The 22,642-nt window shown below is 39.4% G+C and overlaps 1 protein-coding gene across 1 annotated transcript in view; it reads left to right on the top strand.

Moving 5' to 3' along the window:
- The first annotated feature begins 1,477 nt into the window (after nt 1-1,477).
- Nucleotides 1,478-22,642, top strand: part of LOC108431669 (WD repeat containing planar cell polarity effector) — a 114,282-nt gene continuing 93,117 nt past the window's right edge. The window contains exon 1 of the mRNA XM_017704974.2: nt 1,478-1,828. The gene's annotated coding sequence lies outside the window, so the exon portion shown is untranslated. The remainder of the gene's footprint in view (nt 1,829-22,642) is intronic.

Below are 22,642 nucleotides of genomic sequence, written 5' to 3' on the forward strand. Positions count from 1 at the left end.
CAAAGATTTCTGGGCATTGTAGTTTAAAAGAGACGACTTGAGGTTCATCAGGTCCGGGGATTGAAATACGTTTCCCATGAGCTACTGAAACAAAGGCACGGCTCAGAAATTGGACTTTTAAAATATGTGTAAAATTAATGATACAGGAAGCAAACATGGCTGTTAAATTATGGGAAAAGACATGAAAAATAAAATAAAATAGGATGGCAATTTCGACCTTTGCCGTAAACCCCTTTGTATCTGACGTAGCCAGAGATAGTTTTAGACACAGAGACGTCCCGCTCTGAATGTGTAGGCTCGGCGACGGAGGGCGAGAGTCCAAAGTGAAGGAGTGAATGCGCTAAACGGCTAAGACATGTTTTATATTTCAAACATATTTCTGATTTACGAGGCGTTTTACATATAAAAACATCAACATGTTATATTAAAACATTAACTAAAGCATGGTAACATCTTTTGTTTTTTGAATAGCAATGTTTTTATGTGAGGGACGCTAGCATTGCTAGCCCAGCTAAACCCTGTTGAAAAAAAAAATCATAAAAACCATTCAACGTTCCTGTGGTCCTTTCTAGAAGCAAAATAAAGCATTATTATGAGCTAGAAACACATTTGAAGAGGAACTCAAACTGTCTGCACGAATATATGGTCCGTTCTAGACAAACGTACTGAGACAGAATTGTTCACAGTGGTGGTGATAGGAACCAGACGTCCAACTCTAAAAGCTTCCTCACAGAAAGCTACTACATGAAATGAATATGAATACACTTCCCAATATTTTAATCAATTTATTGTAATGGAGGGATACATGGATGGTGTTATGAGGTAAAATAGTCCCTAGAAAAAACTTTTTTTTTCATATTTAAATAAAATGTCTATATTTGTGTTGTAGTCATGGTGAACCCCTGGTTCCCATCACCACCACTGTAAAGAAATCTGAGTCTGTAAGTTTCTGCACAAATGAACCATTTCACACCAAACCACTCTGAATGAATCTGTTTATCTCAAGAAATGAATTAATCAGAATTTTTAAAAAGGTGGAATTCTCCTTTAAGCCAACGCACATTAGAGAGCAAAACCATCAGGTGCTTTTCCTAACGGTTCTGATTTTATTTTTTTCAGCGGGAAAATACTAACACATAATACTGAAAAGGTATTAATATGTTTTTATAACGTTTTGTGTCCTTGTCCTTTCTGGAAACAAAATAAAGCACTGCGTTATAAGCTACAAACGCATTTAACAAACGACTTTGACCGCTTAATTTCATTTCCATTCATTTTAAGACTCTGTCTCTCGGGCGCCGCCTATCGCCTTTATAATGTATTGCAGTATTTCTTACTACAATGCGATGAATGATGAAGTCAGCTTCTTATTCGCCAGGTTCTTCTGCGAATTTTCGGTTCCACCTTAAATTGATCCGCGCCAGGCGCCAGAATGTAACTATTTATGCACTATTTAAGGTGGAACGGGAAAAATAGAAGCAACAAGCTGGCGAATAGGAAACCAAATTTAGGCTCGAATAGAAGAGACTGGTAAATAAAGGAAAAAAAAACAGCCTGCCACGGAATCAGTAGAGGGACCCGGTTATAGTTGGTTCAAAATTTACCGTAAGTTTCAGACTACAGGCTGCCAGACTGAGACAGTGTTGTAGTAAAGGGAGTGGGTTGCCAGGCAGCGGAGAAATCCTGGTTCTGGAGTGATATGTCTGCTTTTCCGAGTAGACAAACAGCAACAAATACATGCTGGTTGGCTTCATATGAGCCGTAATGAGCGTCATCTGTTCCAGACTGTAACCCTTCGAGATTTCGACTGGCTCGCCTACAGACTGGGGTAAGTCAGTCAATCGCTATATATGCTGGATTCATTCACGTGTTTTCAGTGTTTGCAGTGTTGCTTTCTTTCCTGACACATTTTAGCTGCTATTTTGTTAGAAACAGTTTGTTTTACAGAACTTCTACTCAATCCTGTCCGTGCGTGACATGCAGTCGTAGTTTCTTCTGCGGTGAAACTTTTGCGTTCGAAGGCAGAAAAATCAGAACGTTTAAAGGGTAAATATTGGCATCTTTGGTCACTTGGCATACTGTTTTACTAGTTCTGAGGAGTTTATAAACAGAGCAAACCTGTTTTAATATTGCTGCACCAGCAGAATGTGTAGAAATACCAACCTCACTAACTGGCCACTTTATTAGAAACACCCACCTTCTTCTTCCACTAACTGGCCACTTTATTAGAAACACCTACCTTGTAAACACCCCCCCCCCCCCCCCCCCAATTATCATTGGTCAGTTTCTGATCACAGGACCTCTGCTGCTGTTGGTACAAGTGTACAAGCAGTGCTGCAGATGTTTTTAGGCTAATAGTGGTCCACCACCCAAAATATCCAGCCAAGAGTGGCTCTTGACCACTGATAAAGCGCTGCAAGGGCACAGACTGTGCATCAACAGATAACCTACAGTCTTTAGCTGTACACCAGCAAGGCAGTGGTTTCTATGTGGACGGTGGACAGTGTGTTATTGTGTTTGCTGAAGGTTATGATATTTACTTCCATGCAAGCCCAATAAACTGAATGTTTTTTGCAGTACTAATAATGTCGGTCATTGTGTTTGCTGAAAGATGATTTTAGATTGTAATATTAACACAGAATAAACGCTCCTTTCATTGAGATATCTGCTGTGGCATTGCAAGGCTTTTGTAAAGCTTTAATCTTTAAGCAGATTGATATGAAACATTGTGTTGTTATCACAAGTAATAGCACTTTTCTTGTTTCATCTATATCATTCTGCTTATTGAGTGAATCGTGTAAGTCATGCAGAAAGAGCTCAGATTTGCTCGTCTTTAATGATGTACAAGCTGCTCTGCATATGATTCATGAAACTTTCATACGTCAAGGAAACAAGACTTAAGTGCAGATGATGAATCAGCCTCAGTGCATGAAATAAACACGTTTACACGAAGCACGGCCTAATCCAGGCAGATGTTTCAATAGGGAGTCGAAAAAGGTCAGCATAAAGTACCTTTTGGGCAGGGTTTCAGTGGAGCCATGAGTGCGCTGCTCCCCCTACTGACCAAACTTTTTTTCATTAGTTAGTGAGTCCTCCACACGGTACCACCAGTGCTAGGAGGGTGAAGGTAAACACATGACTTGGTATAAGCTTGTGAAGTGAGCCACCGCATCTTTTCTACCTGCCACTAACGCTTGGAGGAGAACACTAACCACCAGTTCTGTTATATCAGCTAACAGATGCCTCCTTGGCTTGAATCACGCTGGCTGATGGAGTTGGTGGCATCTACCACCCAATATACAGTACTGTGAGAAAGTCTTAGGCACCCAAGACACATTTTCAACATCTATTTATTTGTGTAGTATGTGTTTATTTGCTAAGAAAAGTGCTAATATTTGAATAAACAACTTATAGAAAATTTATGATTATTTATATATATATATATATATATATATATATAGTGATTTTATGGATGTTAGTGTGTTTGTTTAATTTTCAAACTTCTCTTAGAGGAAGCCCAGTATTATATGTAGTTAATAAGCAGCTCCTGGTTTGACCAATCAGTGCTTCAGTAAATTGTGTCTCTGTGGTGGCTGTGAAGGTGTCAAGGAAAAATATGGACCCAAGAAATTCTTGTTACTTTAATTGTTTTTATACTATATTTGAATTATGAATATGACTTTATTCTAATGTATACTGTGATAAACTCACTGCTGAGGTAAATTTTTTAAAAATTTGCTTAGATGCCTAAAACTGTCATACAATACTAATATATAAAATGTATGTTATGCTATGGCTGTCCTTGGACATGTTATGTAGTTGGTTTGCCTGCTTTAGAGATGTTGACTGCAATTTTCTCCTGTGGGGTAAACACTCTGTAGGGGTATAGAACTGCAGTAGTTGTTGAGTGCTATAGAAACTCTAGTATAGAGAGAGAGAGAGAGAGAGAGAGAGAGAGAGAGAGAGAGAGAGAGAGAGATAGCGATAGCTGATCCCTGTGCTGCATTTTGTATGAGGTCATTACAGGCTCATTACAAACAGACACACAAAGGAGTAGTGGATTGTGTTGCACCTCTGAACCCCCTAGCACTTATAGAGAGAGATAAAGGACAATAAACGTAAAGTAAAGTGGCCAAGTAGGGATGTTTTTTTTTCAGTTTGGGCATTGTAAATACAAATGTTGCACTGTTTCTATTAATATATTAAAGTACACTATATTTCCAAAAGTATTCGCTCACCCGTTTTCACACACATATGAAATTGAGAACATCCCATTCTTAATCCATAGGGTTTAATATGATGTCGGCCCAACCTTTGCAGCTATAACAGCTTCAACTCTTCTGGGAAGGCTTTCCACAGGGTTTAGGAGTATTTATGGGAATTTATAACCATTCTTCCAGAAGCGCATTTGTGAGGTCAGACACTGATGTTGGACGAGAAGGCCTGGCTCGCAGTCTCCGCTCTAATTCATCCCAAAGGTGTTCGATCGAGTTGAGGTCAGGATTCTGTGCAGGCCAGTCAAGTTCTTTCACACCAAACTCGCTCATCCATGTCTTTATGGACCTTGCTTTGTGCACTGGTGTGAAGTCATGTTGGAACAGGAAGGAGCCATCCCCAAACCGTTTCCACAAAGTTGTGAGCAAGAAATTGTCCAAAATGTCTTGGTCACTGAAGCATTAAGAGTTCCTTTCACTGGGAGAAAGGGGCCGAGCCCAACTCCTGAAAAACAACCCCGCGCCATAATCCACCCTCCACCAAACTTTACATTTGGCACAATGCAGTCAGACAAGTACCATTCTCCTGGAACCGCCAAACCTATAGTCATCTATCGGATTGCCGGATGGAGACGCGTGATTCGTCACTCCAGAGAACACGTCTCCACTGCTCTAAAGTCCAGTGTTGGCGCTTTACACCACTGCATTCAACACATTGCATTGCACTTGGTGATGTAAGGCTTGGATGCAGCTGCTCAGCCTTGGAAACCCATTCCATGAAACTCTCTACGCTGTTCTTGGTCTAATCTGAAGGCCATATGAAGTTTGGAGGTCTGTAGCACTTGACTCTGCAGAAAGTTGGTGACCTCTGTGCACTATGCAACTCAGCATCCGCTGACCCTGCACTGTCATTTTACGAGGCCTACCACTTCATGGCTGAGTTGCAGTCTGCACGCCTAAGTGCTTGGTTTTATACACCTGTGTCCAAAGAAGTGATTGGAACTACTGAATTCAATGATTTGAATGGGTGAGTGAATACTTTTGGAAATCTAGTGTATTGGTTATTGTGTAATCTAACAACCATTGCAATAAATCGAGTAATCAGAGTTTTTAAATAAGACCACACAGCAAAAATGGGCTTAGCTGAACAATTAATACTATGCTGAGTAGGCATGGGCAGTCTGGCATAGTCCACTGCTGCTCTCACAGTCTCCCAAGTCCAATACAATAATGACGCTAAGCTTATCACTCACAAAACCTGTCCACTACTGGTTATATTGTTAGCTTGTTTGTTCCTCAATGGATCTCAGTAATACTGGGATTAATGATCATAACATTAATTTATCACTTTACTCAGACTTTAGCAGAACTCAGTAATGCTGCGATTAATAACTGATCACATTGATTTATCAGTCTACTCAGGCTTTAGCAGAGCTCAGTAACACTGAGATTATTAACTGATCACATTGATTTCAGTTTACTCAGGCTTTAGCAGGAACTTAGTGTTTGTAAAGAGCTGTTAATTGAGGTTTAGAATTCTTCTAATGAGCATGTCTGCTACATACTGTATACTGATTTTGATATAGTTAATAAACATTGATGCTGTTTCAGAGATTATGGGTTTAAAAAGGATTCTGTATAGCACGAAAAAGGGTTCTGTTATTACGATATGAGCTTGTGACAGTAGCAGAACCCTTTATGGTGCTTTATACATTTACCATTTACAGTGCATTCTCCACCATTCTGAAGAACCCCTTCACTATGCAAAAAACCCTTTAATCATATAAAGGGTTCTTTGAGTGTTTATGGTTCTGTATATAACCAGTTTCTTTGCTAATGAACCCTTGAAGAACCATCTTTTTTATGTGTGATAGTCTTAATCTGTTTCCAGAAAATTGCCTGCATAAGCCTCTCTTGGCTCTCTGCTCTACGAAACGAGACGGTGGTTTCCTGCAAACAAACGCCTCTGATGGTCCACCTCAATGCAAACAATGTCTCAGGTGGCCGTTTGATAGGGGAGTTGTGAACGAGGTCAAATAAGAAGGCAAACTTCGAACGAGAATGGGCAAGTTCAGGAGTTATGAAGGTGGTAAATCTGCAGTCAGAGAGCTTACCTGTGAGGCTTATCTTGACTTTGTATATTCCACAGTTTGCCACCTTGGTCCAGATAAGGTTGATTCACTTGGCCCAGTGAAGTTTGGTGTCTGAAGTTTGCTTCTTTACTTTTGCACTGGAGCTAAGAGGCTAATGTAGCTAACAAGTAAAGGAACCTTATACTGCATTCCAGTTAGCGTGGTGCTAACTGTAGGCCTAAACAATCACAACATTGCCTCAAATCGTATGCTGCTGATACTGTTTTTAGCTATACAATGTTTAGTTTTTTTTTGTCCATTTATATAGCTAACAGTGTGTCATACCATGTTAGAAACCACATAAGCGAATCTATTTGAGGTTTTTGAGGTAAAATGTATGATGATTTAGTCATGCAGCTTGCCCAGTGCAGACTTCCACTGTTTGTTAGCTACTTTAGCCTCCTAGCTTCAGTTTAGAACCAAAGAAGCAAACTTCAGGCACCAAACTTGCTTTTTAGGCAAATTTCCAGTGGGGTTTTATCTGTGGTTGGGTCTTAATGGCAGCTAATGAGAGGTAGGAGGGATGTTGTAGGGAATTTGTAATGAAAAATAAAGTTCTCATTTTTTAAGCAATACTGTGATTGCATGTACAAATTGTGTTAACACTGCTAATAGGAGCGATAGATTTCCAGGGTTTAAAGCAAGTTCTCAGGGCCTTAGCCATCCTTCTTTTGCACTCCAGGACTAGAAAAATACCGTTTGAGAACATTAAATCCTTCAGTCTCAGGTAACAAGACTCTGAATTACTACTCACTCTGGCTAGCCCAGGCAAGTCCACTTTACCTTCATGCTGTTTCCAGTAATACCATTGCTTTAGGCTTAAAGGAGTAGACCTATGTGAGAAAACATGTTATGTTTACTGTGTGCTAATTTTTTTAGACAGATTTTATGAGGTATTATGAAATTAAGTCTTGATGTTCTACTGCTTTCTCAGTTATTTTAGAAGCTTCTACATCTATCTGCAACCAAAATGAAAATGATCCCTGTTGAACAGAAGTATATCTCATCTGCCTTGTCGTTATTCTGTTAGCCCCTTCTGCCTTCATCAGATAGCTGCCCAGAGTATCTTTTGGCGATCTGGTCTTTGCTGCCACTGCTGACCCCTCTACCCAGCGGCCAGATCGCTGGGCCGATTTCTATTCTCTGTGATGATGACAGCCATATTGATAACGTCAACATTGTTCTATGTGCCACCGTGCTAAATAGCCTAAAGGTCTACATTACATACCCTTCATTTTACATTGATTCTTTGTCTCCTTTTCAGTGGGGCTTCTTGAGAGCTTCACATCCTTTCAGACCCACAACACTGAGTCATCTCACAGTGGATGGACAGAAACACCTGTGGAGGTTTTCAGATCTGAAGCAGCTTAATTCTGTTCTTTCTCTCAAAGATGAAAGCTTTAAGTTCTGTTTATCTTAATGCATGCAGAATAGCCTAAAGGCCTGCCTTACCCTTCATTCTACATTGATTCTAGATCTGATTCTTGATTCTAGATGTTTGCCATGTGGTCTGCTACTTTAGATATTTCAGGATGACCAAAGCTTCTTTGGTGGCTTTTGTTTGTGTATCCAGGGCCATGTAGCAATTTGAAGGTGATTTTTATATGAGACTAAATTACATTATTTAGTGTAAGAAGTAATGAGAGTGGCCCAGTACGCAGTAATATCCAGGGAGGAGCGGCTCTGTGGTCAGAAACCTATTGATGAAGGACTTGAAGGACACCAAATTTGCATAAACAGATGAGCTACAGATGAGCTATCTGTCCACCAGGAAGATAGAGCTACAAGAGAGGGGTTTCTGATAAAGTGGCCAGTAAGTGTGCCCACTGCATTATTACTTAATGAGCAGAGATGACCTGCAGTTACAACTTCCAAACACTAGAGGACAGTGCAGCTCAGTGTGTGATGGAATTTGTAGAGCCTGAAGAGATTTTTGAACTGTGGCACTGAACTAGTGATTTGAATTCAAGCTTCTTTTTTTAAATCCGATTGGTCGGCTCAGCTGATCAATAAGACAATAAGAGCCAACTCTTTTGCCTACACGTCCAAAAGTTTGTGGACAGCAGCGTTTCTTCTGAAATGAAGGGGACTAATGGTGAGTTTGTCCCCTTTGCTGCAGTAACAGCTTCTACTCTTCTGGGAAGGCTTTATAGTAGATGTTGGAACATTGCTTTGAGGATTTGATTGAGCATTAATGAGGTCAGATTCTGATGTTGGATGGTCATTTCTGGATCTCTCCAGCTCATCCCAGAGATATTGGATGGAGCTCCAACAACCCCAGAGAACTCGGTTCTACTGCTCCACAGCCCAGTGCTGGAGAGCTTTATACCCTCCAAACCCATGGTTGGCATTGGGCATGGTGACCAGCTAATGGAGCCAACTCTGTAGAGATTATTATTCAAGCTGTGTCAATTTGTATAAGTAGCTGAATTCACTCATTAAAAGAGGTTTTGGACATAGATGTCCAAATGCACTGTAGTCCAGGACTTATTCTGCATTGTACCATATCTTTTGGTAGTCTGGTCCTTGCTTCTGTTGCTGACCAGTCTGACCTGAAGCCAGATCATTGAAAACAGGTGTTATAGGCCTAGAAGCCTTACACGTTACATACACGTCATTCTACGATTTTAGATTACATTCTTGTTTCTAGATATGATATATATATAATTTTTTGTCCCAGGTGACCACAGGTACCCTGTAAATTGTTTCACTTGTTATAAAACCAAATTAAATAAATGTAAAAAAAAAAAAAAAAATTTTTTAGTAGGAAGAGTGGAGCTTGATTTTCTCCCCTCTCTCAAAGATGTAAGCTTTACGTACTGTTTATCTGATGAGGACAGTTTTGGTGTCTACCAGGTCTTCCAGGTGGTTGTTAGCAGCCCCATTTAGCCATGTAGCTTTTAATGAGGTTTTGAACTCCAGTTGTGGAAACTCTTGTTTTTTTTAGTTCTTGTTTTTACTTTTTTACTCATTTACTTTTTATCTTTTGAAAACATCCTGCATGATTTATTTTTATTTACTGTTTATTTGTTATAGTTGAAAGTTGAAAATAAAGTATAAATTGTGGTCTGCGCTTTGTTTTGGCACATTTAATAGTTTGTACTTTTTGCTTTTTTCCAATATGTTGGAATAAATAGCTATTGTATACTATACTTTGCAGAAACTGGCATATTAAATTATTAATGAAACAAAATATGCTGTTTGACCAGAGGGCGTTCACACTTTTACATCCGACTTTTGCAACTTCTAAAAAAAAAAAAAAAAAATGCATTTTTCCCTTAAGGCCTGAAATGAATGAGTGAAATGAATGGGGGCCTCTGACTTTTGCACAGCACTGTATGTCTAAGATTATAAACATTCAGACGTGTGGAAGCTTTGACCGGTTCTGTATGTCTTTGCTTTCACACGTAAGGTCACAACTTACAACAGGGTTTCGTGTTATAAGCAGGTGAGGAACATGCTCTGACAGTAAGTGGCAGTCTGTCTTTTTTTAGCTGCCGCACCTTGAAACCTGAGTGTGTGTAATTACCTCAGGGCCGCTGCTTATTTCTGACAGTAACTCATCTTCACAATGAGCAGGCTGTTTATGCGGCTTTATGGATTTGTGTAAACGGGCATAACTTCGTCCTGCAGGCTGTGAAGTATTAAACTACTCTGCAGACAGTTGGAATCGCCACTGTAAAGTCTGAAATCAGGTAAATGTATTTGTAATTTACTGGTCCTATGCAACCTCACCGGTTTCAAACAGACAAAACACTACCATATCAACGCTACTGCTACATATTGCAACTGTAATTTGCCTTCCAATGCATAAAACAACACTGGTGGATGGTTAAAAATCTACCTGCATTATTTTAACCAAAATAATTAGCTTTCGTTGAATTACATGAACTCAGTGATTCATCAAAACAACCACACTAGAATATAGTTGTAATGAAATTAATATCAAGAATGTTATGATTTAAAGAATGAAGTTCTACTAAATTTGATATTCAGCATGAAGTTCTAATAAGGTTAATATGCTGAGTGAAGTTCTAACGAAGTGAATATCCAGAATGAAGTTCTAATAAGGTTAACATCCAGAATGTACTTCCAATAAAATTAATATCCACAATCACATTAAAATAAAATATCTAGAATGAAGTTTAAAAACTAAATTTTACATCCAGAATTCAGTTCTAATAAAAATAAATATTCCATGTGAATTTGTAATAATTTTAATATCCAAAATAGTTAAACTACTAAAAACATTTACAGAAAGGAGGTAAAATAAAACATCTGTAGCAAAGTTCTAATAAAGTTAATATGAAGATTAATTTGATTTGAATCAAATTCTGGATGTAAATGTTACATTTTAAACTACATTCTAGATATTTTGTTGTAACTTGATTCTAGATATCAAATTTATTTACTTCACTCTGGATTTTCATGAAGTCCTAATAAAATTAGTGTCCAAAATGAAGTTCTAATACCTTTAATATCCAGAATGACATTCTAATAAAATATCTAGAATTAAGTTTAAAAACTAAAATTTATATCTAGAATTAAATTCTAATAAAATTAATATTCAGGATAAATTTCTAGTAAGATAGGTAACATAGTAAAAAGTAAAAAAAGGTTCAAATATAATAATTTCCAGAATTAAGTTAAAATATGATCTATAGCAAAATTCTAATAAAGTTAATATGAATATTAATTTTATTAGAATTATTCTGTTTGTAAATTCAAATTTTTAACTTCATTGTAAATATTTTATTTTAACTTGGATATTCATTTTATTAGAATGGTACTCTGGATATTCATGAAGTCCTTATAAAATTAATGATTACAATGAAGTTCTAGTTAAATTAATATCCAGAAGGCCTCATATTTAAAAATCTCAAATCCGATAATTTCACCTAAAATATTATCATGTATGTTCAAAACATTTCTTAAGCATATCATTAATAACTATTAATTTTGACTATGTATTTTTCAGCTTGTAAAGTAACCATAGATCATTAGAATAAATAAAAAATAAAATGATAAAAATTTGGAAGCTTTTCAGTTCACATCATTTTAAAGGCAGATGCTCATGATGTAAAAAATAAAAATAAAAGCATATAGATGTGCATGCTTTTTTTTGGACAGCAATAATAACATATTATCAAATATAATATAAAAATGAGTTATTATTTTTTAAAACAGTAAGTCTCTAAAAGTTTAATATAATTTTTTATTACTTTATTTATAAGAACAAAAATAATTTCTATTTTAAAAGATACCGTGTGTGTGTGTGTGTGTATATCCAAACTATGAGGCTCTCAGGAATATTTAGCAGGTTTTAGAAAGCACTCTCACCCTTTACCTTCTCTATGACTCACACACACACACACACACACACACACACACACACACACACACACACACACACACACACACAAGCACTCACAGATTAAAGTAAGAGCATACACTTCACTCTCTGAGCGGCCCCGCCCTCCACCTGTCAATCACTCTGTGTCAGGAGTGCTTGCTGTGGGAAATGGCCTGTAAAATAAGTTGGGACTTCAAAGCACCTCAAACGTCCACGCCTCTTTAATTTGACTGACTCGATGATGAACAATTTTCTCCACGCTCTGCGTTTATTTTTAAAACATGACAGCTAAAGGAATAGTTTGGCCAAAGCTCGAATTTACCACCCCCACCTCCAAATGCAGTTGATCAGCTAAGACCTGTTCAGTGTCTGAAGTTTATTTCTTTGGTTTTACACTGGGGCTACAAGGCTAATATAGCTAACAAGTAATAGAAGCTTATGTACAGCAATTAGCATGCTTAAATTGCCTTAAAACGTGTGTTGTTCAGTCATCTCTAATAATCTCCAATAGTGGTTTTTGACACTGTATTCTCTATAAACGTGGACAAAATTAAGGCTTGATGGTTACTCTTTTGAGCTACAAGACAAACTTTTTTCCACATTTATTACATTATGATATAACATTATGTGGTCTCTGACACTGTATGACACAATCAAGTCTCCTAGAGATCACCTAAAATTACTGTTATGATTGCATGGTACAGTTAGTATGGTTCTAATTGGTGGGGTATAAGCTTGTATTACACCTTAGCAGTAGTCGCCATTATTTTCAGTGAAAAACTAAATTAAATTTCAGACACCAAGCATATCTTGGCTGTCTATTTTTGAGCTAGGACTTAATAATTAATAATTAATAATGAATTTTGAGTTGCTGGGAGAGGAGAAGAGCTTTTTGGTAGGTGCCAGCATGATCATTATTTGGGAATGCATGTTGTGGCAAGATGGAAATGGAATTCATCCAGCTTTGAAACATAAGATTTGAATAAGAGAAGCTGATTTGAAATCAGTGAGTGCCAACAACTGTCCCAAGTGCAGTTCCTCACAATGGACACCAGAGGGCGCTGCTATTTCAGAGGCAAGCATTTAAAAGTCCAGAGTTTGCTGACTTCTGATGTTTTGTTGCTGTTTGTCTCGACACCAGCAGCCAAAGTCATTGTCAACCAGTGGCAGGTCACGTGACTGGGCGTTGTGGAATGGTTGCCGTGGGCATGAGCAGCCAGGACGATGCAAGGCCTGCAGGTTTGGCCTGGCCTGTCCAGAGCCGTCGTCTCTGCTGATGTTGTTGCTGATGTTGTTGTAGCTTGTTGCATTAATGCAAATCCCTTAAACTGGACCTTGTGCCCTGGCTTTCACACCCTCCTGCACCACAATAAAAGAGAGAGAGAGAGAGAGAGAGAAATGCACATAGGCTTAAAGTGAGGGTTTGGTTGTTGCTTGTTGATGTTGGACTTGCCTGATTGTCCCTCTCTGTGTGTTAGGTAGAGGTATGGACACTGGGCCCCAGGTTAACATGCAGATAGTAGATTGGAAATGTGGGCTTTGGTTCAAATCCACGTCAGGGAAAATAAAAACACAGACGCAATGCAGTGGCCAAATACAAATGCACTGCCAGACACATTGTTATTAGCAGACACACTGTTTTGTCTCTCTTTAAGTCAAACACTTGCACTCAGGGAGTTGCTGCCACACCTCCAGATACGGTGGGGAAAAAAGCACTGGCTGACTTTGTGTAACAGCTTTCAGCACTACATGTTGCCTAGCTCATAGATGTAAGGCAGAGATGTAAACTTTACACGAGTTTCAGTTACATCTCGAGTCTTTGATATAAGCCCAAGCCCTTTCTTAAAGCAATGTAAGTGTCTGAATCGAATCTTGAGTCTGATTTGTGAGTCCGGGATGAGTCAAAAACGCGAGTCTGAGTCAAGTCTTGAGTATTTAAGGTGCAAGTCCAAGCCAAGTCTTTAGTCTCTGAGGTGAGACTGAGTCGAGTTACAAGAGTCTGAGGTCACAAGTCTGGGATCTCTGAGGTGCAGATCCGAGCTCAGTTTCGAGTCCCATGTAGGCATCCGAGTCAAGTCTCGAGTCTCTGAGGGATAGGCCCAAGCCCATTCTCAAGACCGACATAGGCGTCTGAGTTAAGTCTCGAGTCTCTGAGGTGTGAGTCCGAGTCAAGTCTCTGAAACATGAGTCTGAATTGAGTCTCACGTAAGCGTCTGAGTCAAGTCTGGAGTCTCTGGGGTGTGAGACCAGATCGAGTCTTCAGCATTTAAGATGAGAGTTTGACTCAACTTTCTAGTGTGATGTGAATGGTGCAAGTCTTTAGTCTTTGAGGCCAAAGTTCAAGTTCAGAGTCCAATCTTAATTCTCTGAGTCAAGTCTCTAGTGTTTGAGGTTAGTCACAAATGTCTGAGGTCACAAGTCTTGAGTTAGTTGCAAGCATGAGCCAAGTCTCAAGTCCTAAGTGCGAGTCCAAGTCAAGTCTTGAGTCTCTGAGATGTGGGTCCAAGTCCAGTTTCTGCGGTATGAGACCAAATCAAGTCTTAAGCATTTAAGATGTGAGTCTGGCTCAACTCTTTAGTCTGACATTACCATCTTAGTCTCAACTCTGAAGTGTCCGAGTCAAGTTTCAAGTATTGAAGCTCTGAGTCAAGTCTCTAGTCTTTGAGGTTAGTCCAAGTCAAGTCACAGGTGTCTGCGGTCAGAAGTGTTAAGTCTCTCAAGTGCACGTTCAAATTGAGTCTTTAGTCTTTGAGGTGCAAGTCTGAGTCAGATCTTGATTTTCTGAGGGGTGAGACTGAGTCAAGTCTCAAGTCCAAAGTCCGAGTCCAAGCCAAGTCTTGAGTAATTAAGGTGCGAGTCTGAGTCAAGTCTCTAGTCCTTGGGGTGAGTCCAAGTTGTGTCACGGGTGTCTGAGGTCACAAGTCCTGAGTTTCTGAGCTGCACGTCTGAATCGAGTCAAATCTTAATTATCTGAGGTTTGAGTCTGTGTCAAGTCTCAAGTCCAAAGTGCAAGTCCAAGTCAAGACTTGAGTGTCTGAGATGTGGGTCCAAGTCTACTCTCTAAAATGCAAGTCCAAGTCAAGTATCAGGTATTTATGGTGCGAGTCTGAGTCAAGTCTCAGAAATGAGTCCTAGTCAAGTCTCAAGAGGTCTGAGTCCACATCAAGCCTCAAGTCTTTGGTGCAAGTCTGAGTCTAGTCTTGAATCTCTAGTCGCGTACTTTCCACTAACAAGCTAAGTTAAACTTTTTTTGGGGGGTATTTTATAAAACCCTTTCAATGCCACACAAAGCACTTGTACTGTCTGTCAGATTAGAGCTTTTTCTAACCAATATATAATTCTATTTTAAAGTATTATTCTTACCAATAAAAAGGCTTGTTATCTGACCATAGCAAACCTGAAACTGCCAGAGAATGTGTGGCCAGAAATTAAAACTTACTTGCTGCATCAAGTTTTTCTCAGGCTAAAATTTCCCAGGTTTTTCATCTAGAGTTGAGTTGTGAAATGGTCAACACGTGACTCCTCATCTCTGCTATAATGTAATAACGTCACAACAAGCCTTGTCAACCTGTCAGTGTCAGTATTTGTTTTGACACTGCAGGGTTCCACTCAGGTGGCTAACATTGCTAGTTGTTAATCATTTTAGCAAGATAACAGTAAGAAGAACTGCAACTGATGTTTAGCAATTTTCAGTCAGTGCAGTAACCAAAAGTGTGGCCAAGTGCGTAAATGTTAGTCAGACCAAAACATGAACCATTTCATTTCATTATTATACCTACAAACATAACCTTAAGCAGACGTACCTGAGTGGCGTTATGTCGTAGTCCCTTATGTATTTCGGCCTGCTATCTTGCAGCAGACCTGCATTGTGGACGTTCCGCTAGCTACGTGCTCAAGTGGGTAGCATTAAGTGGATCTAATGCAGACAAATGCCTCTTCCATATGTCATCCATATGACAGATAGACCTGAACTTTGTAAAATCAAACATTTGGGAAGATCTTAGTGGCACAGACAGAGATTCCGATGCTAATTGGTTAAGCTAGCGTGTGGAGAAGCTAGTTAACGTGGTTAGCTTTGCTGTTGCAGGCCAGATGTGAGCAGAGCTCTTATGAGTTTTTCTGTCTGGAAAAATCTCTTGGATGTTAATCCCACAACAGTAAAGAAAGCAGGTAGCATATGCTATAGTGCTTACAGCAACATAGTGCAACAAATTACAGTGTCTGAAAGTTAGCATGAACATCCTCAATCTCAGGCCTGTGCACGCTATGCAGAACCATTGGCATGCTTAGATGGTGCTTTGCATGGTGAAATGTTTCTTCAGATTAACAGAGAATGTGTTATGTATATGGTTCTATGTAGAACTCTTTTGAAGGGGTTCTGCTATTGTTACGATATCAGGCTTGTAACAACTGAAGAACTCTTTTTAGAGCTATAAAGAACCATTTTTGGTTGATTTGATTGTGAACCAATTTTGGCTGACACTTGTCTTTTAAATGTGCCATATAAATAAAGATGACTTGGCTTGGCTTGATTTAGGTCATGTTGGCATAAAGCTAAAGGTGGATAATAAACTTCCGATACATGTGTGCTGCACTAGCCTCATAGCTACAATGAAAAACTGTAGATGCAAACTTCGTACAATGAACATGGCTGCATTTGGGGTTAGGGGGTTGTACAAATGAGATTTTTAATTAAACCATAATAAGCAAGCAGTTATACTAGATGTTACAGTTCATTGCATGCATATCATGTTACATCACAAAGCGTCACATTGTGCAATTTCTTACGGCTTCACAACCCTGTGTTATGATTCCCATCGTTCCTTACTGTATTGTAGTGTGACAGTTTAAAATCCGTGACCATGCTAGTCGTGGTAGCAATGTTAGCATCCAGGGGGTCTACCGGTCACGATGGTCACGTCAGGGTAATGTCCGTAACAGGAGCCTGGTCTGTAGTGTCTCTGCACCCCCACCCACTGCCCTGCGGCCCCCGCGTCTGAAAGCCGATATAGGATCTGACAAGACTGGACTTGACTCGGACCTAAAGAGCACGTCAGAGTGAGAAAGTAAAGAGTTGGGGAAACGTGTGTCGGGGGAACGGCTGGCTGAGGTCAAATGAGGAACTACGTTGTTTAACCATTGTTTAAGCCCTTATACTCCAGACTTATTTATCTCAAGAAATTAGTTATTAATGTACTTTGTACACCATTTATTATGAATATTAAGCAAGTTATTGCATTTTGTTTACATTGTTCAGTTGCTACCATGAACTATCCTGCAACTGCTATGAATTATTCAATAACTAGGATGAATTGCTCAGTAACAACTATAGATTATTTGGGCACTATTATGAATTATTCAGTAACTATGATAAATGATTCCATAACTACTATAAATTATTAAGTAACTTCTATAAATGATTTATTACGTATAATATATTTGGCCACTATTATGTCCCATTTAGGCCCTACCATGATTTATTCAGTAAATACTATAACATATTCAGTAACTGACAAATGATTCAGGAACTGCTGTAAGTGATTCAGTAACTACTGTAAATTACTTAGTAACTACTGTGACTTATTCAGTAACTGCTATGAATTATTTACTCACTACTATGAATTATTCAGCTGTTAGAGGTATTTTGGGGAGTTGCTGTTTCGACTCGTCCTGCCTACATTCGCCCCACATACACAGGATCATGCCTAAGCTCTGGGTTCAAAGGTCATACTAAAAAATCTGACCTTTATTCTAAATTGAAAATCCGTCTCTTCACTGATGGCTTGTCAGTTCATATTTGGGGTGAAAGAGAGGGCAATCACACTTCTCTGTCCATCTTCCCAAGCTTTGAATCATTAGAACACAGGGCGTAACCATAGTAACAAAAATGACATTAATGCAGTTTAGATATAATAGTATATTGACAAATTTCTAGAAGATATTATACAACAGAGCTGCACTGTGTGCAGTTTATGAATCACGCTTGCAGTTTGTTATTGGCATGCTATACAAATGAGCAGTGCATTAAATTCATAATTTATTGCATGTAACATTTATTGATTTTATTTTTGCTTTGCACTTTCAGATGATCCAAAAGTACTTAATTTATTAGTAATAGTAAGTAGAAAAATAGTAATACATACTTTCATACATACAACATATTTTCTTTTATTACTACTATAAATAATAACTTTGTATGCAGCCTAAGCTGCTTTCATACATGGAATACATCGCTACCAAAAACTTCTCATGTACCCCCCCCCCCCCCCCCCAAAAAAAAATCCCTTAAAACACACAAATAAATAAATAAACAAACAAATAAATGTATGTATGTATGTATGTATGTATATTTATAAAAAGGAGGAACAAAAAAATATCAAACTTGCTGATTCGAATTTAGAAGAATTTACAACCATTTGTCACTGTGTTTGCACACTGTGAAATTAGGCCTGCGTTTAATCCATCTGTGCAGTGAAACACCCACATACATGCACGCTAGTGAACACACACACTAGGGGGCAGTGAGCACACTTGCCCAGAGCAGTGGGCAGCCCTATCCATGGCGCCTGGGGAGCAACTGGGGGTTAGGTGCCTTGCTCAAGGGCACTTCAGTCAAGGGGATCGAACCGGCAACCTTCTGGTCACAGGCCTGGTTCCCTAACCTCCAGCCCACGACTGCTCCCTGATATGAATGGGCATTTTATTATGTGTTTAATGTTATAACAATAAAATCTTTTCAACCGACAGTAATAAAAACTAGTTTACTTTGAATGTCAGTTTTGTCTGAATTGATGTGCCGCTTTCTGTGTGGTCTGCAAAGTCTCAAAGGTTTAAGTGAGGTTGACTGTAATGTCACCCTGAAAAAAGGAGTGAGAGAGAGAGAGAGAGAGAGAGAGAGAGAGAGAGAGGGACAGAGGGACAGACTTGCAGCATCCACTGTCACGGTCACCATGTCATTTGGTGTCTGATAGGATGTCGTTTTTCTTTTCCCTGACAGGACCCCTCTGGTGTCCCATAATGAGCTGATGTGCAGTCGGGACGTTGTCCTGACCTTTGCGCCACATTCTCCGTCACAGGGCCGAGCACAGGGCCTAGCACAACACCACAGGAAGCTAAATCCCACAACAAAAACAAAGACACGGACACAATGACACCTGTCTTGCCGCCAACAGCCCGGACGGACTGACTGACACACAGACTGACAGATATTTGACGTTTAGGAATGAATTATTTTGTGATGTGAACACAGCTCCTCTTTAAAAATCCTATAGAGCTGTATAGGTAAGCCTAGCACCCTCAGTGTGTGCTGCTAATATGTGTGACTGTGTCACTAAGGTGTATAAATTGCGCACTAACTGTCCACTTCATTAGAAACTCCTACCTCCCATTTACTGTCCACTTTACGCCACTTTGTTTTTAGAGATTGTGCAGTTCAAACACTATTGTCATCCAATTGTATACAATTCTCCTTCTTTTTTGTCTGCTAAGGCGATAAGTTTTTGCGATATCAACACAATTTTCAACTCTGGAATGCTCAGTCTGATCAAGAATGATGTGCAGTCATCATTAAATGATGATATTTTTCCTATAGGAATGAATGGTGTGCAAAAGCTTGTGCACCCAAGGTTATATTGCAGTACCAGTAGTCTATTGGTAACACCTTGTTAACCGTGCAGGATATCATAGCAACCACCTGAGATAGCATAGCAACTGCCTAGCGACACCCTAACAACTACCTGCAATATCATAGGAACTGCATTGCAACACCCTTGCAACCGGCTGGGATGCCACAGCAGCTACTTAGCAACAATTTAACAAGCTAAATCTGTGCAGTCATTGCATTTTCTTCAGGAATTTATTTTTCTAAGTTTGCACATTTGCTAATTAGTGATTGCAACACTACTTTTATCCAACGGTATATTTTTCTCCTTCTTATTTTTCTGCTACATTTATAACCGCTAACTCATCCGGCAATTTTTGAGATACTAGGCATATATCGGTCTGCTGGCTTCATAAGGTCAGCACGCTGCTGACTGTTTACCACTGTTGGTCCACCCTCGGACCACCCAGATTATTGTCCTGCATGCAAGATGTAGCTAGTTTTTAAAATCTGTTTGAGAAAATTAAATGCACAGAGACTTTTATTTTATAAACTAAACTGATGTAGACTGATTGTATAGAAAATGTTGCTGATGCTGTGCTAGATTAAAATGACTTACTAAACTGATTTACAAAGTATAACTAAAGAAATGAAGGAAGGAAAAGTGAGTAAATTGGACTGTTAGTGGAAAATGAGCGATGATAAGAGAAAATTTGTTTAATATTCTGCTTAACCACAGATGAGCTACCCTGAAAACGCTGAGCAAAACTCCAGTGGACCTTTGCCATCAGTGGGCCAACAGTGGTCCACTGTCCTCTTGCGAGAGATCACCGTTCTGACTCCAGAATGTCTGGTCTGATTGGGAATCTTGTGCTTGTGTACAGCTTTTTGATCAGACATGTGGCTTCCATACAGTCATCGTTAAGTGACGATTTTTTTTTTCCAAAGAATGGGGGGTATATTTTGTGCAAGTCCATTAAAAACAACTCATTAAACTTTTGGGGAACCTTAGAAGTGACCTAGCAACACCCTAGAAACCAGCAGGGATACCATTCAACCGCCTTGCAACACTTTAGCAACCACTTTGTATATCATTGCGTCCACTAGCACCCAACTGGGACACCACAACAAATGATCACACCTTAGGCAACACTTAAAACACCTTAGTAGCATTATCTAGCACCCTAACAACAGTCTGGCAACTACTTAAGCTGCACGATCACTTGGCATTTTCTTCACAAAGTGCACTTTTCCACTTTGAAAAATATCCAGCTGAGAGTGTTTCTGTGACCAGAAACTGACCGCTAGTGAAGGGCTAGCGAATAGCTAACACAAATTGTGCATGGCAGCAAGTTCTCGCCTTCTTATTTTTATTTTAAATAACTCACATTCCTCCTGTCTGAATGCCCTGACCCTCCATGCTACTCTCTCTGTTTGGCTTTCTGCTCCGTCTCTCTCTGCAAATACCTGCTTAAAAGCCCTTTCTCCTCTATTTTCTTTTTTTCCTCCTCCTTCTCCTCCTCTGTCTTTTGCCCCCCTGCACGTTTCCCTTTAATGACGTTTGCAGATGTGCTTAGCCCCCCATCAGTGCTTTTCCCAAGATCATTTTGCGCTTCGTTTTATTAGCGACCCTGTTAGCGGCTTTGCTAGCTGGAGTGTCGTGTTAGCATGTGTGGGTTTTTTTTTTTTTTTTTTCTGTGGAGGTGCGAATTTGGATCAAAGCAAGTTAGCTAACATGCTAGCCTCTGGGTAAACACCCGCTTGTTTTCAGACTGTTTTCACATTTTTTCGGTGTCCTGGGTGTATCCGTCACACATTAGCATCATAAGTGATCAGGAGGAGAGGGAGGGGTTGGCCACTTTAGGCTTAGAACGCCTAGAACCTTAAGGCCGACATTGGTTTGTGTGGAGATTGTGTGGAGGTTTTCCAGGCCCTCTGTGATTGTGTACCTGTTCTAGCAGCCCTCTGTCCACTCACAAATCGCTTAATAATTACCTGGTGAGCTAAAATAGCTGCATTACAGAAGGAAACCATTCATTGGTCTTTTGAGTGGCTCTTCAGAACCATGCAATCTTAAAAAAAGATGGTTCTTCAAGAGGTTGTTAGTAAAAGGGAAGGTCCTTTTTAGAACCACAAGCTCTATATATAACCATTTCATGCTTAAGTTGTTCTTTGCGTGGCACAATGGCTCTTTTGATTAATGGAGAATTTATTGTATATGGATCTATATTGAACCTTTTCAAAGGTTTTCAAAAAGGTTCTATATAGAACCAAATACAACACCTTCTCAATCAAGAGCCGTTTGAACATACAAAGAATCATTTCAGTACAAGATGGTTCTTTATAGAACTTGTGGTTCTGTTTAGACTTATATATGGGCCCAATCCCATTTCGCCCCTCATCCTTACCTCTTAGCCCTACCCCTCTGTTTTGCTTGTTGATGTCTAGGGGTAGGGTGTCCCGATTCTTGTTGAGATAGAGGGGTAGGACGAAGTGTTTGGGCTACATGGGTCTCCAAACAGAGGTTTTTCAGAGATACTCTAAACAGTGTCTAGAGAAAAATCACTAGCAGTGCTGATGTAGCTAGCTAGTTAAATTTCCCATTCCACTTTAAATAGTTCAGCATTACTGACACCTGAAGTGCCAGAATATAACTGCTGGTTTTAAGGTGGGACGGAGAAATTCTAACAAGAAGTTGGAAGACTTCAGCTTTAAATCATCAAAGAATTTGGAGTACGCACTTCTCCCACCTCCCCCTAGACATATGATGCCCTAAATGTAACTACTAGCTTACCCTCTTCTGCTGTCACTGCAGACTGACCAAGTCGCCTACAGATTTCATAGGGGAAGATTAAATCCACTAACACTTGTAACTCAAAAGGGCAAGGTGACACTTGAAAACAAGGGATAGGAGTAAAAATCAGAAATGAGATTGGGCCTTGATGTACTCTGGCCACTTTATTAGGAACCTCTTTCTTGTAGCTCCACATTGTTCCACCAAAGACTGTAACCTATGTACTGACACACATTCTTGGCTGTTTTCAAATCAAATCAAATTTATTTGTATAGCGCTTTTTACAACGGATGTTGTCACAAAGCAGCTTTACAGAATTTCGGAAAAGACAAAGTTTTAACAGGACTGTAAGAATGTACAGAAACCCCCCCGGTGGGCAAGCCAGGGGCAACAGTGGCAAGGAAAAACTCCCTCAGAACTGAGGAAGAAACCTTGGGAGGAACCAGGCTCACCAGGGGGTCCATCCTCCTCTGGTCAAACTACCTACAAGTGATTATACTACTAATATTAATAGCAGTAATATTGGTAGTAGGAATAACTAGGAGTCTA

This window comes from Pygocentrus nattereri, chromosome 10 (genome assembly GCF_015220715.1).
Source record: "Pygocentrus nattereri isolate fPygNat1 chromosome 10, fPygNat1.pri, whole genome shotgun sequence".
NCBI classification, from domain to species: domain Eukaryota; kingdom Metazoa; phylum Chordata; class Actinopteri; order Characiformes; family Serrasalmidae; genus Pygocentrus; species Pygocentrus nattereri.